The 18,032-nt window shown below is 38.9% G+C and overlaps 1 protein-coding gene across 5 annotated transcripts in view; it reads right to left on the bottom strand.

Moving 5' to 3' along the window:
* Positions 1-18,032, bottom strand: part of Setd3 (SET domain containing 3) — a 397,353-nt gene that overhangs the window by 135,689 nt on the left and 243,632 nt on the right. The window lies entirely within an intron of this gene.

The following is an 18,032-nucleotide window of genomic DNA, read 5'->3' on the forward strand; positions in this document are numbered from 1 at the left end:
ATCCAATGATACAGAAGCCCAACATAGATGTAAACTGGTCTGTAATCAAGTCACAAAGGAGATTAGGTAAGAATGCAAAGAACAGCAACAAAGACTTCTCTGCTTATATTACTAGTAGAAGAAAGTGACTAAATCATATTGGACCACTTGATGTTAGTGATGTAACTGTTCATGATCTTGTTCAGGTTGCTGACAAACTAAATGGGTATTTTGCATCTGCATTCGAACATGAGGAATTCTTTAGGGAAGGGAATGCCAGACGTTTATCAATCTCTAACAGGGAACTAAATGATTTTGTGATAACTGAAAGGAAGATGAAAGAGAAATTGTTGAAGATAAACATAAAAAAGATGCCTGGTGTGGATGGGATCTATTCAATTATATTAAGGAGGCAGAAAAGGAGGTAAGCCCTTAGCTATAATTATGAAAGCATCCTTGGATTCAGGGGTTCCCTATGACTGGAGATGTGCAAATTCCCTATGACTGGAGATGTGCAAATCTTTCACCGATTCAGAAAGGGGGGGGACAAAAGGTGACTTGAGTAATTACAGACCTATAATGCAAGACAATCTGGAAAAGAATGCAATTATAGTGCAGTCACAGCATGGATTTGTTAAGGGACAATCTTATCTAACCAATTTGATATGTTACTATGATGCAGTGACCAAGAAACTGGATGCATAAAGTAATATTGATATCATATACTTGGATTTCAGAAAGCCTTTGGATACATTGCACACCTGTCTGTGATTGCTAACAGAAGAGACTGCTTCTACAAGGATGAGATACACTTAAATAGAAAGGGTACAAGAATATTTGCTGATGCTATCGAGGCAGTGTTATGTGGGTCAGAAAACTGCTAGATTGGGGGGGATTCGCAGACTAAAAGATTAACAGTAGCCGCAGGCAGAGGTGAAAGTGATTCTTGCACTGCTATTATTGTAATCAGCAGCAGCAGCCTAGACAGCAAGTTGCTGAGGATTTCAAGAGCTGCTGGGAGTCATCAAAGAACAAGTAAATACATGGACTGTGTTAGGATAACTAAGGGTAAGAACAGATGCATGTACACCAATGCTAGAAGCATAGTAAATACATTTGATGAATTTGAAGTGCTAGTCAAAACATCAAAGGCAGATATTTTCAGAGACATGGCGTCACACAGATATAAGCAGTGCAGAATTGGAATTTGGGGAGTACAATATGTACAGAAAGGATAGACAGGGTAGGTTGTTGTTTGGTTGGTTTTTAGGAGCATTAGCAACTAAGGCCATATTGCTCCGGGATATGCGGTGGTCATTCCTTGACCTTTCCGCATCCTCCGTATTTGGTTGTGATGGGCTCGAACCCTGGTCTAATCAAGAAACGTGTGCTGCGCACTGTTGCTCCTTCCCACCTGGCTACGGAGGTGCCGTGACAGGGTAAGAAGGGAGGAGGAGGTTATGCTGTTAGTGAAGGAAATAAAATCTAAGTGCATCCAGTTAACATGGGTGGACAGTGCAATGTTGATTGTTTGATGTGACATAAACACTGGGAAAGGGAAAATGAGAGTAGGAGTGTGTGTTTTAATGACTCTGAGTACAAAAAACAGTTGTACAGAGAAATAGAGTGGGGCAGTAAATCAGAATGTCTTGTAATGGGAGATTTTAACTTTCCAGATGTTAACTTGAACTTGTGAGTTGGTCACTCACATACTAACATGACTTTTGTGGATTTATTGGAGGATTGTTTTCTTCAGCAAAATGTTCGAGGGTTAACCAGAGGAAGTAATACTCTTGATCTGATTATCTCTAGTGATTATTCAAGCATAAAGAATTTGAACATAAAGGAATCACTAGGTGACAGTGACCACAGTGTACTAATATGGGATTTACTTGAAGATGTAACTACCCTCAAGGATAAAGGGAATGGTTTTTGTTTTCGTAAAGGTGACTACAGTGGTCTCAGACAGTTTTTAAATTCTATACAGTGGGATCAACTGACAATGTTACCAACGATGATGTTGTTGTTGTTGTTGGGGTTTAAAGTGCAATGGCTACTTAGGCCATATTGCACTTATGGAAGTGGTGCATACTGTCTGCATTTGTTGATTTAGAAGCAGTTAAATACGGTTGTACAATCTTATTCGTTTTAGAAAGGAGAAGAATTCTGCGAGATTTGAATTTTCGCCTATGATATGGCGAAGTGACAAAGATTCCTTTAAATTTGACAGAGAACTGAAAGACATTAATTGAGCATTATTATATAGAGTACAGTCCAGAAGTATGTGTTTGACTGTGAGTGGTTGTATGACAATGATTACACTGGGGAGGATCATTTCCTGACAAAAGAAACAGATGGGTTAAATGAGTATGACTGATTCTGGCTCTGGCTAGAATTACTTCTTGTCTGTTTGCTATAAAGCTAGAAGCCCATAATTTTGGTAAGGGTTTTATTTGGCGTAGTTTATTATGGAGTTGTGTTTGCCACTGAAGAGTCCATTGATTCTTCCATATTCTTTTTATATTCATTTTATAATCTGTGACGGGAACTAGCGAATTCATTGGGGCTGGGCTGGATGGATTTTTGGCAGCATCATCTGCAATTTCATTCCCTGGTATTCCGGTATGGCCTGGGATCTAGCAGAAGATAACCTTTTGCTGATGCTCTCTAAGACGTATCAACTGCGTTTTGATGTGCTTTAATATCGGGTGAGTAGGCGGGGAATTGTTTTGCAATGCTAATATGGAACCTTGTGAGTCTGTGTATATTATGCTCTTTTGAGTTGACATATGGAATACATTTTCTAATGCAAGGTTTATGGCAAATAATTCAGTTGTGTAGCTACTACACTCTGTCGGAAGAGACTGAGAAATTATTTTATCAGGGAGTACCACTGCTGCACCCGATCCACTCTCAGACTTCGATCCATCTGTATATATTTTAGCGAAGTCAGGATAATTTTGAGCATGTTCAATGTGTAGCTGTTGGAAGGTAACGTCTGATAGAGAGTGTTTACCCCACTGGTGGAAATACTTGTCACAACATGGCATGATGACAGACCATGGAGGGTCAGGATCTATAGGATCTTGCAAGATTTTATCGAAGTGTATATCCCAATCTTCTGTTAGATGTTTTAGCCTAATACCAGCAGGCCGAACTGTCTGTGGTTTGTTTCTATACAGGGTCATATACAGCGGATCATGAAGTATTGGCCAATTAGGATGGGTTCTCTGGCTTTGGACCTTGATTGCATAGTTTAACAGTAACATCTTTCTCCTGATATTTAGAGGAGGCTCATGGGCTTCGATAGATAAACTTTGCACTGGAGATGTTCTGAACGCACCTAATGCTGATCTAAGAGCTGAATGTTGAATAGGGTTGAGGCGAGATAAAACACTCTCCCTAGCAGAATCGAAAACAGGCGCCCCGTAGTCTAGGCGTGGTCTAATTATGGTTCTGTATAGGTGAAGCAGGCTGTAACGATCTGCTCCCCATGTTGTCGCTAATAAAACTCTGAGTATGTTCAGTTTCTTTTGACAGATTACAAGAAATCTTTGGCAAAGGATGCAAGGAAAAATAGCAGAGTTCTCTGCTTATATAAACTCTAGAAGGAAGGGGATGAATCAGATTGGTCCACTTAATATAGATGGTTCAACTATTGATGATCCTGCTCAAATAGATGATAAACTGAATGAATATTTTGCATCTACATTCACACATGAGGAGTTATTCAAGGAAGAGAATGCCAGAAGTTTATCAAACTCTAACAAGGAGCTAAGTGATTTTGTAATAACTGAGAGCAAAGTGGAGGAGAAATTGTTGAAGTTAAACATAAAAAAGGCATCTGGGGCAGATGGAATCTATCCAGTTATATTAAAGGAGGTAGCAATGGAAGTAAGCAAACCCTTAGTCATAATTATGGGAGCATCCTTAGAGTCCGGGGAGGTCCCCATGGACTGGAGATGTGCAAATGTATCCCAAAATCACAAAGGGGTTGCAAAGTGTGACACAAATAATTATAGACCTATTAGTTTAACTTCTGTTCTGGGGAAAATAATGGACTCACTGGTTGATGAGGTGATTCAGGATCAACTAGACAAGACTGCAGTAATAGTTCAGACACAGAATGGGTTTATTAAGGGGAAGTCTTGTCTGAGCAATTTGATTGAATACTATGATGTTGTCACAAAGGAACTGGATGCAAAAATAACTTTGATATCATATACTTGGATTTCTGTAAAACTTTTTATACTGTTGCACATGGAAGACTGCTGTACAAATTGGAGTGGTATGGCATTAAGGGCAAGTTGGTTGGGTAATAAATGAACGCTGCTCTACGTGGACTAATGTTATTAGCAGAGTCCTCCAGGATTCGGTGCTGGGCACATCAGGCTTAATGTCTAAGTTTGCAGGTGATACAAAGGGTTGGCAGATTTGTTAATGACAGTAAAGACAGGATCTAGAAAAGTTAGGCAGATGGGCTAACAAGTGGGAACTGATGTTTAACATTGAGAAATGCAAAACACTGCATAGCAGTAACTCAAGTGTAACATACCAACTGTGTGGTACTACACTGAGGGAGGTGGAGAATGAAAAAAGACCTGGGGTAATTGTGCAGTCAGATATGAAGTTCCCTGAGCACTGCAGACGGGCTGTCAGAGCAGGTCATGGAGTTCTGTCAATGATATACAGGAATTTTTCTAGCAGAGACAAGAAGGTGATTATCCCTTTGTATAAGGCCTGGAGGCCTCATTTTAGGAAGGCTGTAGAGTTGCTAAAATGAGTACAGAGAAGGGCAGGTGAGAGGAACAAAGGGTTCTGCAAGTTGTAGCATCTGGAGACTAGGCACCTGCGAGGTGACCTGATCAAGGTGTATAAGGCCTTGAATGGTTTGAGCAGGCTCAATGCTGACGGGATACTTCCGCTTGCTCAGATTAAGAACCTGAGGACCCAATCTCTTAGATTTGGTATTCTTCTCAGCACCATGCGACCTCGAAGACAGCCCTCACAATCTCTTTCAATCCGATCATGAACCCATTGCCATACTCCTGCACTTAGCCGCACCTAACTTCAATATTCAAGGCCCAAAAAAGAAAAAACATCCCCCAAATTCATTGATCCACCACGATGTCTCGAAGCTGCATCCTCCATCCCTTGGGAAGCTCTCAACAATTGCGATCTCCAGTTGGCTGTGGACCTCATGACCAGGTGGATCCAGACCATTGCCAACTACGGAGTAACAAAGACTGTCTGCATCACTCCCCATTCAAGAGCTTGGTGGACACCTCCACTGAACAAAATCTTCCAAGAAAAACAAAATCTAAATAAGAGATGGAAAGAGTCAGGCGCTGTACAAGATCGGATTGCCTTCTCCAAAGCAAGGGCAGTGTTCAACCGCCAGAAATCATCTGCAATCAAAAAACATCTAAAAGCAACCCTACAAAAAGGCAAACCATTTTATGACTCTCGACACACAGGAATTTCTTAAACACTGGATCTTGAACTGTGGATGGACCACATTGCATGGTTCTCGAACAATGTGGCCCCGACATATCCAGGCAACTTACCTGTCAACATCCCAATATGCTCGCCACCGTTAGCATCACCAGGGAGCAGCTTATAATTGCTATAAATGGATTGCCACCCACCGCAACCACAGGCCCTGACCTTGTGCCACAATTCATGATCAAGTGTCTCAGCACGTTTATCATCGATCCATTACTCTCAATTTTTAATCATGTCTTAACGTAGCACTACTTTCCCCCTCTCTGGAACAGATATGCTGTGAGGCCACATCCTAAATGCCAATCTGCATCCCTCATTAAACAGTTCAGGCCAATCCCTCGCTCTTCCAGCCTCTTGAAACTTATGGAGAAGGCATTACTTTCAACCATCACCAATCAAATCTTGCCTCAAAACCCCCCACAAATTCACTATGCCATTCCCAGAAGATCCACAGTCACCAATTTAACATCCATTACCAGCACCATTCTCAGAGCACTAGAAGCTAAAGCAGAACTTGCCATCTTGTGCGTCGACCTGGAAGCTGCCTTCGACTCAATCAGCATTCCCTTGCTCGTTCACCTCCTAGAAAATTACTTCCATATAAAAGGTGACATGTTGTGGTTTATCACAACCCTGCTATCAGACAGAATCATTGTTCTTACAGTGGATCAAGATATAATCTCAAGAAAAATCACTGCGGGAGTTCCCCAAGGCGGAGTCCTCTCCGGAGCATTATTTACTGCAGTCATTATTCCATTTGTTCAAGAGAGAGAAGACATAACCTGCTATGCTGATGATATTAAGCTACACACCCAGATTAACCCGGGCGAACATATCTCAAAAATTAATGAAAACATCAATCGAAAGCTACACGACTTAGAATCCTATCTCCATCAATTTGGACTACTTATTAATCCTGCAAAATCAGCCCAAATTGTCTTCTCGTTGAAGCACCAACCCACTAAAGTCCAAGCTTCTCTAGATGGCATTCTCCTTCCAGTGGAAAATACACATGTGGACTTGGGAGTAGTTTTCAATTGCAAACTGGCCTTCAAGCCCCACATTGACAAGCTCATAAAAAATTCTGCAAAATGCGGTGGATTACCAAACAACAACTACTTCATGTTAAGGATCTGAATGTGACTCGGTGTTACATATACACCTTTGTATACTCCGTTGTGTTATACGCCTCACAAATATGGACATCTGCAGCCCCCACGAATATCAAGCATGTGTACTCCTCCGAATATTGGCTCCTTCGTTGGATCACACATAAACATCATCGTCCACCCCAGCAATGAACAACTGTGATGGCAACCACACTGAACTTTGCCCGACTGCCAAACCTTATAATGGAAAGACACCTCACACTAACTGCCAAAATGACCACTGGAATAATCTCTGAGCCAAACATATGGGAACTGTGCAGCTGGAGAATCCCTCAACCCGGACTGAGGTCAGCTCCGACACTTATAGTCAGCCATAATAGACTAGCCCTTAGCGAACGTTTTCTCCCCAGGCAGATGGTCACTACAGTCCAAGCAATCGACGGCAACCTCTACAAATTTGCCAAGGATCTCAAATTCCAGAGAGAGAGAGAGAGAGAGAGAGAGATCCTTGATGACCTAAACTCAACCAGGCAAACTGCACAGTAATGTCGCGGTATAATAAATTTAAAAAGGATGTCTATATAATATTGTATATAATGTCAAAAATACTGTATAATATTTTTATGAATATATTGTGAATAATTTAACTGAAATTTATAATATTGTTGGCCCTGGGGGATGAACCCGAACTTTGATGTGGGCCACGTCCTCAAGGCCTTTGTCCACCAGCCAATGTGAAGCCCCTGGCATTCCTGCCATGAAGGGTACATTGTACACATCCTTTTGTACACAATAAAGATTATATATATATAAATATAGCTAAAATTGTTTCTTGAAAGTAGTGCAACACCAGGACAACTTGTTAGAGTGGCTAGTTTATTCTGCTGTAAGAATCAAGACCATTGCATTATCCATACAATTTAAATCCTGATGGCGACATTAAGGGATGTCAGGAGATAGTCATTATAAATATATACAGATGTAAATAAGTTCAGTTATTTTAGCTTAATATTAACTGAAATGTGCTCCTCTAAAACTGCTCAAATTTTGAAATTCAGTACCTCTTATTCTCCAAGGGTATTAGATTTTTAAAGAGTATTAGATTTTTCAGCATTAGCAGAGGCATATGACGCAAGAAAGCAAGCTTATGCAGTATCAAAAAAAAAAAAATCCTATTTCATACATCCATTTGCTCTAAAAGTTTGTCCAGTTCTTCCCTGAATTCATTTAAGCTAGAAACTTCTGCAACAACAGATGGAAGTTTGTTCCAGAAATCAACTATCCCCTGGCTAAAGGCAAATTTCCACCAAGCTATTCTACAACTTTCCTCAATTTGAATTTATGTCCCCTCAGGTTCATAATCTGAGCAAGAGGAAGAAATCCCCATCAGCATTGAGCTTTCCCAACCTATTCAAGGTCTTATACACCACAATCAGATCACCTCGCAGGTGCCTAGTCTACAGATGCTGCAATCTGAAGAACTTAAGCCTTTCTTGGTAAGAAGACCCATTCATTCCCCTCACCAGTTTACTATATCAGGGACTAGAGTTATGCTGCAGAACACCCATTTGGAGACTGCAGTAGTTGTAATGCCACAGAATGCAATGATATCACAGCCTCATGAGCTAGAGATCTGCCAACGGTTTCTACACCTTACTGCCCACCAGTTAGTTGCCTTGCTGGCAACATGCCAGAAATATAACATTTCTGGCATGTTGCCAGAAAAAAAGGAGTCATATCATAGTCTGAAACTTGCAATTGTTATACACAAGTGACTGGCATTACAAAAATATGCAAATTGATGAACCAACATCTGTATCAAAGAGAAAAAGAGTAAATATGTACACAACCAAGTAATAAAACTTGCATTCAAGGTTATTAATCATTTTGATAAAAAAGCTTTAAACTTAGCTTTATACTTAAAGCTTTAAACGATTTATAAAAAGGAATTCAAAATATTTAAAGCTAGAGAGAGAGACAAACCAACAACAAAGTGTTTTAGTTTAGCAATGGTATTTTCAGAATGATTTATAAAAAGGAATTCAAAGTCAAGCTGAAGATAGATATTATCCAAGTTTCTTATTACCCAAGGAAAAAAACTTATGCAAGTTATTCTTTGGAAAATTTGATTTCAATGTCATAACATGAACAATTCAGGATTTTTATATTTATGATTAAAAAGTACCAGTTATTTCCAATTTAATTCCAAAATTAAAACAAAAAATAAATTTTAATTGGCAAAGAGCAACTTCAAGAAAACTTGTTCACAAGATAGTATTTTGCTGGAAGAAATCTCAAAACAAGAAAACAAAAGTGGAGTCATACTTAGAAAAGTGTGTGGGGAGTGAGAGTTTTAGGATTTATTCCTAATTCTAATTGAACTATCAAGCACATGCTATCAACTATGGGAGTTTATCACAGCCAAATGAACTAATTTTTGAAAAATAGGCAAGAAGGAATTTTCATATAACCTTTCAAAATACACTGTTAGAATACTCAACAATGTGCCTTGTCATTCTGTTGAGCTAAACAAACCTCCTAAATTATCACACAGGAAGCAGGAAATAGTGGATTGGTTGTCTAGGAACAACATACCCCACATAGAATCATTAAGAAAAGTTGAATTTTTAGATTTGGTTAAATAATATGCTCTGGCGAATAGTATTAGTAATGCTACATGGTGCAAGGAAGCCTAAGGCTTATGCTGCACCAGTCAAAAAAAAAAAGAAAAGAAAAAAATAGTAAAATAATAATAATAAAAAAATTAAATTAAATTATATAAATAATTAATAAATAGTAAAAGAAAAGGTAATAGACAACCTGTGTGTTTCCCTCCTCCCTTAGGTAACTTAACCAGCTGACCTTTAAGTTTTCATCAAACTGTCAGCCTCTACCACCCCTGTAGGTAACTTATTCCAGTAATTTATGACTTGCTGGCTAAAATAAAATTTTGTGCAATCCAGTCTAAATATCTCCCCCACCCCATAACTTGAATCTATGGCCCCCTAGTTCTAGAATCAGTTATAACCATGAAAATTTCATCCTCATTCATTTTAATTTTGCCTCTCAGAGCCTTAAACACTTCAATCAAGTCTCCTCTAAGGTGCTTAGTTTCAAAGCTGTGCAACTCACATATTTGAAGTCTTTCCTCATATGGATGCCCCTTTTGTCAATCTCACCAGACGAGTTACCCTTCTTTGGTCCCTTTCAAAAAGCTGTCTATTTTTAGGTGTGGTGTCCATGCTTGAACACAGTATTCCAAGTGTGGTCTAACAAGAGCCTTATATAATGGGATTATGACATTCTTATCTCTACTATCAAATGTTCGATAAATTATCGATAGGACACCATGGGCCTTCCTTGCAACCTGTCTGCATGCTCGGAGAACTTCATGTCTGACCATATCGTAACTCCCAAGTCCTTTTCTTCTACTACTGACATTAGTTCAACTCCACCAAGTGTATAAGTTATTTTGGGGTTACTGTTGTAGTGGGAAATTACTGACCAGTCTGTAATTTCTCACTACACTCTTAGAACCACCCTTATGTCTTGGAGATAATAAGGAATATATATTTGATATAATAGCTGCACAGAAAATGTTTTTTCATATCAGTGGTGCTTTGTTAATTAGAACATTTTTACACATAAAAATTGTTACAATTAACAAATGAAAGGATTCAGTCAACTTCCCAACAGCAGTTAAAAATTAACAATCTCATGCGAGTATGCACTAGTCAGTACAATCAAACAATAAGATGGCAGAAAAAAGTAAGCCAAACTGTTGCTGAATATACACTGCCTAGTCAAAACATTGCAACCAACACCATGTGTTTTAGCAATCAGGCGTTCATCCCTGTCTAGTGCCACACTTGTCATGGTGAGAGACATTAAATGTAACATTGCAGATTAGTGGTACATGTGTGTTAATCAGTGCCACGTTAATCAGGTACTGTGTATAGTCCATACACAGTACAGTCAGTCCTCATATAACACATGTTTACATTACACGAATTCGATCATACACGATTTATAAATAGGGGAACAATATCTTATATAATGCGAACCGAATTCGTTTATGCACGATTCGCCTTTGTGTTTACAAGAAATGGCAGTCGAACGCAACATGATAGGAATGAAGAGAAGATTCTGAAAATGTATTTATGTTTTTTATATCAGTGAAGGAGAAACACATTTCACCATAATAACATAAAAACCAACAATTCTAGCTATCGGTATAATCGCAAATGCAATTAGATCGAGTTTACTACCAGTTTATAACAGATTCCACTAGCAGAAACGCAACTGGAAATTGTTTTTATTGTCTTATAGTAACCTCTAGAAATGTGCTTTAGTAAAATGTGAGGTGTTAATAGTGTATCTCTGCCTTTACGGTGTTGTTTATTCAGTTGCTACACGCGCGCCCAGCTTTGTTTATGTGTATCAAGCGTGCCTCCTCCTTTTGTAATTGTGCTTTCTTCCCTAAAAATGAGTAAAATACTTAAAAGGTGTGAAAAGGAAGCGTCCTGGTGAAGACACTGCAGATTCAGAGAGAAAAAAAAAAGCAATATCGATAAACAGAGGTGGACTGGGTCAAAAATTCTTACCCGGGAAAATTTATAGTGGCCTCATACTAGCGTTTATGGCCAAAATCACACCGGACTCCGGCCCACCGGGGTTTCCCCAGAAAGGCTAATGGCCAGTCCACCTCTGTGGATAGAGAAAAAATATGAAATTATGAAATGCTTTGAGCGAAATGAAAGACCATGTGATATTGCACGCGCTACAGACCTAAATGAGGCAACGCCGGGAATTACAAAGAATGCAGAGAAAATAAAAAAAAACTTTCATAGCAGGAACAACTCAAAGTGTAATTAAAATCCATTAGATTAAGACACAAAGAATTGGAAGAGATGCCAGAAAATCAAATAAAAAACAAGTTTGCTTACGATAGAAGCAAAAGCATTAGCAATATTTTATTACGATTATTTATTGTGTTTGGTAATGTTTTGGTTACAAATGTGTGTTCAATCTTGGGTGGTCGGCACCTAACCCTATTTTTCCCATAGGGCCTGTTGTTTATATTCCATGATTTTGCATTGCACGAGGGTTTCTAGGAACACAACTATCGTGCTATAAGAGGACTGACTGTACCTGATTAACGTGGACAAGGGAAATGTGTGCCACCAGGCAGTACTTTAAAAAAGAACCGACTTGGGTCCCAATTGAAGAGCTGCAGTATTATGAAAACTGCAAATATTGTAGGCTGTTTGCAGAGTGCTGCAGTTGTGTTTCAAGAATGGATGGATGGTGGAGAGTACAGCAGTTTATGGGCCAATGGCAGTAGCCCATGCTTTATCCATAGTCTTAGTGAATGTAGGCTGTCCTGCCTTGTAAGAGTTTTCTACATCAGCATGTTCGGGAGGCAACTAATACTCTTGATCTGATTATCAGTAGTGATTCTTCATGCATTAAGAATCTGCAGATAAACAAACCACTAGGTGGCAGTGATCACAGTGTGCTGAAGTGGGATTTACTCAAAGAGGTAACTACCATCAGGGGTAAAGGGAAGGGTTTTTGCTTTCGTAAAGGCGACTACAGTGGTCTGAGACAGTATTTAAATTCTATACGGTGGGAACAACTGATGATGTTACCAACAGCAAATTCAAAATGGGAAGAATTCAAAGAATTAATCTTGGAAGCTTTACATACCAACTAAGAAATATTGTTCAAGGTTTAGGCCTAAATGGATGTCAGATGAACTAAAGAGACATAGGGCAGAGAAGAAAAATGCATGGGATACATATAAATTAATGGTTGACATGTAAGCTTATGATAGATATAAGCTGGTCTGTAACAAAGGAGATTAGGCAGGCAAAGGCCGATTATGAGAAATCTTTGGCAAAAGGTTGCAAAGAAAAACAGCAAAAAATTCTTTAACTATGTAAACTATAGAAGGAAAGGGATGAATCAGATTGATCCACTGGATATTGATGGTTCAACTGTTGATGATAGTGCTCAGGTGGCTAACAAACTAAATGAGTATTTTGCATCTTCATTCCCACATAAGGAGTTATTTAGGGAGGGGAATGCCAGAGGTGAATTGAACTCTGGCAGTGAGCTAGATGATTTTGTAATAACTGAGAGGAAAGTGGAGGAGAAATTGTTGAAGATAAACATAAAAAAGGCAGCCAGGGTGGATGGGATCTATCCAGTTATATTAAAGCAGCAAAGGAAGTAAGCAAACCCTTAGCCATAATTATGAGAGCTTCTTTGGACTCAGGGGAGGTACCCATGGACTGGAGATGTGCAAATGTGACCCCAAATTCACAAAGGAGGATCAAAGGGTGACAAGTAATTATAGATCAGTTAGTTTAACTTCTGTTCCAGGAAAATTAATGGAGTTACTGGTAAAAGAAGCACTGCAGGATCATCTAGACAAGACTTCAGTTATAGCTCGGACACAACATGGTTTTGTTAAGGAGAAGTCTTGCCTGACCAATTTGATTGGATACTATGATGTGGTCACAAAGGAACTGGATGAAGGGAGTAACTTTGATATCATATATTTGGATCTTAGAAAGGCTTTTCATACTGTTGCACATGGAAGACTGCTGAACAAATTGGAGCAGTGTGGCATTGGAGGCAAATTGGGATGGTTGAGTGGGAGAAGATAGAGTGGAAATCAATGGATAAAGGGATGGTTGAGTGGGAGAAGATAGAGTGGAAATCAATGGTCACTGCTCATCGTGGACTAATGTTATTAGTGGAGTTCCTCAGGGTTCAGTGTTGGGTCCATTGTTGTTTTCTGTATTTATAAATGATATTGATGATGGTATATCAATCTTAATGTCCAAGTTTGCAGATGATACGAAGGTTGGCAGGGTTGTTAAGGACACTAGTGACAGTAGGCTGCTGCAACAGGATCTAGAAAAGTTAACAGATGGGCTGAGAAGTGGCAAATGAAATTTAACATTGACAAAAGTAAAGTACTACATATGGGAAGCAGTAACCCCAGAGTAATGTATCAACTCTGTGGTACTACACTGGCAGTGGTAGAGAACGAAATGGACGTGGGGGTAATTGTGCAGGCAGATATGAAGTTTTCTGAGCAGTGCAGATGGGCTGCAAGAGTAGCTCATGGTGTCTTGTCAATGTTATACAGGAATTTTTCTAGCAGGGATAAGGTGGTGATTATCCCCTTGTATATGGCAATGGTCAGGCCACACCTTGAGTACTGTATACAGGTCTGGAGGCCTCATTTTAAGAAAGATGTAGAGCTGTTGAAACGAGTACAGAGAAGGGCAACAAGATTAGTGAATGGAACAAAGGGTTGGTCTTATGAAGAAAGGCTTAAGTTTTGCAAATTACAGTGTATGGAGACTAGGCACCTGCGAGGTGACCTATTTGAGGTGTATAAAGCCTTGAATGGTTTGAGCATGCTCAATGTTGATCGGATCCTTCCTCTTGCTCAGAATAATCACCTGAGACAGCATAAATTCAAATTGAGGAAAGACAGATGTAGAATAGATGTGCGGAAGTTTGCCTTTAGCCAGCGGGTAGTTGGTTGGTGAAATAGACTTCCATTCTTTTTTTGTGGAAGTTGATAGCTTAATAAACGCTGGGCTGGACAGGTATTTGGAACGAATAAGAGGGGTGTGAAATGGGAGATTTTTTTTTTTTGGCTGATGCTGCATAAGCTTGCTTTCTTGCATCATGTACTTCTACTAATGCTAATGCTAATGCTAACGAGCTGATAGATAAAAAATGGTGGAACAACCAGCAGTGTTTCCAAGACCATGATCCAATGAACCCTCCTCTGTATGGGCTGCTGGAGTAGGTACCCAGTAAATATACCCATGCTTATGGTCACCCATCACCAACAGTGTGTAAAGTTTGCCTTTGAATAATATCACTGGACCCTTGATGACTGGAAAAAAAGTTGCATTTTCTGATGAATCATATTTCCTGCTATGTCATGCGGACGGTAGATGGGCAGTATTGCAACAAACTGCAGAAAGTAATCACTCCAATGTCCTTTCTTTCACTGTCTCATTGCACAGTATTCGTGGAGATGGGAGAAATCCCAGGTGCCGTCTGATGTGAACATACCTGCACAAGTATTCATTATGCGTGAAAATTTGCCTATATCCAGCCAGTTCCTAACAGAGTGGTAAATCCCTCCCATTCATTATCCAATTGCATGCTTTACTTTACTCTTTTCAGAGTGTTGAAAAAATTCATCAACTGCTAACTCTTAAAATTATCTCAACCTTCCATCTGATCAATGATTGCCAATGTGTATTCCATTAATGTTGATCCACTGGTGATGTTTGGGATTATTTTACTCATCTCTGGACAAATTTGATGGAAAAGTTTGAAACTCACACAGTTGCTCTTCACATTTCCAAGGCTTTTGATTGTTTGGCATAACGGTTTTCTAAATTAACCCCCATCTCATGAAATTGTGTATTTAATCCAATCAGTCTAATGTCAGTTGCAAAAATTCTTGTTTTAGTATAGAACTATGTTCTGTGGACAGATAGTCCAAAGTTAACAGGTACAGAATTTGGGTACCTCAGAAGAGATCTGGTTATGGGGTTTATAAGCTCTGAGAGTGGATAGTAAAATGAATGAAGGTGAAAATATTGTAGCTATAAAGGATGCTAGAGCTAGGAAGTATTAAGTTCAAATTAAGAGAGAAGAATTATATACAGGATACAGAAAGTTTTCCTTCAGTAAGCCAGTTGTTAATCATTGGAATAAGTTTCATCCAGGGATAATAAGGTTTTCATTTTAATTATTTTTTTTTGCTGGTGCAGCATAAGCCTGAACTTTGCTGCACCATGGGACTAATCTACACAGTGGGACCAACTGATGATGTTACCAACAGTAAATTCTAAATGGAAAGCATTCAAGGAATTAATCCTGGAAGCTACTAGTCTTTTCATCCCAAACAGAAATACTGTTGAAGGTTTAGGACTAAATTTAGTCATTTGATTGACTTTATTGTTATACTAAATTATTTTCTATAAGTAGCGTTATAGTTCTAGCCAAGCTCTGTGGTTTATTTTTGAATTTAAATAGCGATTTTGAAAGTTAATACTTAGCAGTGTCCGTAGATTTTACATTCATAACTTACCGCCATTTTTATATGATATGGAATAGCGTAAGGCTTAACGTAAAACTAGATAGCGAAATAAGTAGCACTGTATTAGAAATATGTTAGATTAGTATAGTATTATCAATTAATCATTAAAATTTATTAATCTTATTAAAGTTCATTGTTAATTAAATTATACTTGATGGAATCATGACCCAGAATAGAGCAGCAAAGCAGCATTCACAGAATAGCCAGAGTGTTGTGGCTAGCTAGTGGCTTAGAGGGGAATAGGCATTTTGTGTATTATCAGACACTCAGTCTAAAACACTGATGGATCCAATATCTTTCTATCTCAGAAGATTTAGGAGAAGTCCGGTTGGCCTGCTTCTCTAAAATCCACTCATGCACACCTCGATGGTAAGCCCTGTTACGTCACTTAGTTGGCAACGAATGTGTAGAGTGGTTCTCTTCAAGATGCCTGGTCAGCATGAAGAGGAAAAGACCAAATCCTCCAGCACATGACAGCACAATGAAACAAACAGCCCTCAGTCCCCAGCGGCTTTCACCCCCCTCTTACGGCAGTGAGAGGATCAGAGTGGAAGCAGGGGTGCTAAGAATCTCTGGGTACGACCAGACTGCCATGCACGGAAACTGAACTTGGCCTATTACAATGCAAGATCGCTCATCGGTGAAGACAGGATATTAGAGTTGGAATAGGAATTAGAAAATGTGAATTGGAATATCATCGGTTTCGCAAAAAAACAAGAAGAAATGAATCACTTATAAGTTTACCAAGTTGAAATCTGCTGTACATCAATGGAAACAGTGAAAGGAGCGAAGGTGGAATTGGCTTTCTGGTCCATGAAGATATAAAAAAAACATTTTGGAATTCAAAAGTGCATCACCAAGGGTGTCAAGACTACTACTCAGGATTTCTAAGAAGTACAAGATAAAGTTTTTTAATGATTTATGCACCAACATCGAGCCATGATGATGATGAGGTTGAAGATGTGTACACTGAAATTGAGAGTCTTCTAGATGAGCAGAAAACCTACTACACTATCATTATGGGAGACTTCGATGCTAAGGTTGGAAAGAGACAAAACAGCACAGAAATAGGAACTACAGGAAATTTTGGAATTGGTGAAAGAAATGAAAGAGGTGAAAGACTTATGGAATTTGCACAATATCGAGGATTGTCAGTAATGAGCACATTTTTCAAGAAAAGGGCGAACAGGAAATGGACATGGAAGAGCCCAATGGATTAACAACTAATGAAATCGACTTCATCCTCACTAACAGAAGATATATTGTGAATGTGTTACCGTCCTCAACAAGGTAAATGTTGGAAGTGATCACAGAATGGTAAGATGCACACTTGATATAGATGTAAGAAAAGAAAGGAAAAAACTGACTCGACTAAATACTATGAAGTTCTTTGAGATAACAGAAGAGGAGAAAAAGCAGAATGTACTGGAACTTAAGAACAAGTTTGAGCTTCTGCAGACGGCTGAGAACCAAGATATCAATGAGGAATATTACAACTTTGTGAAAGTGATAAAGCCCAAGAAACCTATAGGTAAAAAGAAATTCAAAGAAGAAAAAATTAGTCAAACACTTGTCATGATGAACCGAAGACGACAAATGAAGAGCAAGATAAACACTGACAAGGAGAAAATTGAGTATACTGAGTTATGCAAAGCCATTAGAAAGAGACTCAGAGAGGACATAAGAAGATTTAACACAAAAAAAGTAGAACAAGCATTAAGGGAAAATAAAAGATTTAAATCAGCAGTCATGAGCAGTAATACAGAAAGACATATGATACTGAAACTGAAGAACAAAGATGGTGTACTTATAAATAGCAGAAGACTACTATAGAGAATTATACAAGCAGTGGGGGAAGATGGATCGCAAATTAGTAACACATACGACATACCCAATATTCTTCCTGATGAGGTAGAACATGCGTTGAAGAAAATGAAGAATCAGAAAGCCCCAGGGGAAGATGCAGTTACTGTAGAGTTGGTAAAACTTGGAGAAAGAGACATGGCACAAAAACTTGCAAGACTCTTCACAAAATGCATTAGAAAAGGTGTGATGCCTAAGCAGTGGAATAATGCAATCATAGCTTTGCTGCATAAGAAAGGAGATAAATCAGAATTGGAAATTATATACCAATTAGCTTGTTTTCCCACATCTAAAAGTTGTTCACAAGATTACTAACAGATTAGAAAGAATACTTGATGAGAATAAACTGAAAGAGCAAGCTGGCTTTAGGACAGGATTCTCAACTATGGATCACCTTCATGTAATGTCACAGCTAATGGAGATAGCAA

The sequence above is a fragment of the Mastigoproctus giganteus genome, chromosome 3 (assembly GCF_048544385.1).
Source record: "Mastigoproctus giganteus isolate SK-2022 chromosome 3, ASM4854438v1, whole genome shotgun sequence".
NCBI classification, from domain to species: domain Eukaryota; kingdom Metazoa; phylum Arthropoda; class Arachnida; order Uropygi; family Thelyphonidae; genus Mastigoproctus; species Mastigoproctus giganteus.